Below are 271 nucleotides of genomic sequence, written 5' to 3'. Positions count from 1 at the left end.
TGCGACGCATTTTGGTAACTTCGTTTTTACGTCACCATTGTACGCCGCCAATGACAGGTGATGCTGCTGCACGTTTCACAGTATTATTGGTAATACTACAAAGTCAAATATCTGAAGACCTACTAGCATATACAGCTGAGGCGCTTATAGTTGAATAAATTTGCTTTCAAATCCAGACAAGCTGTAACCAAATTCAATGTAAACCAAATCCAACAACAACAAAACCCAAAAACGGACTTCTTACACATTTGGTCATTTTTATTTTCACTTG

Source organism: Corythoichthys intestinalis, chromosome 11 (assembly GCF_030265065.1).
Source record: "Corythoichthys intestinalis isolate RoL2023-P3 chromosome 11, ASM3026506v1, whole genome shotgun sequence".
Taxonomy (NCBI): domain Eukaryota; kingdom Metazoa; phylum Chordata; class Actinopteri; order Syngnathiformes; family Syngnathidae; genus Corythoichthys; species Corythoichthys intestinalis.
This window is presented reverse-complemented; position numbering follows the sequence as displayed.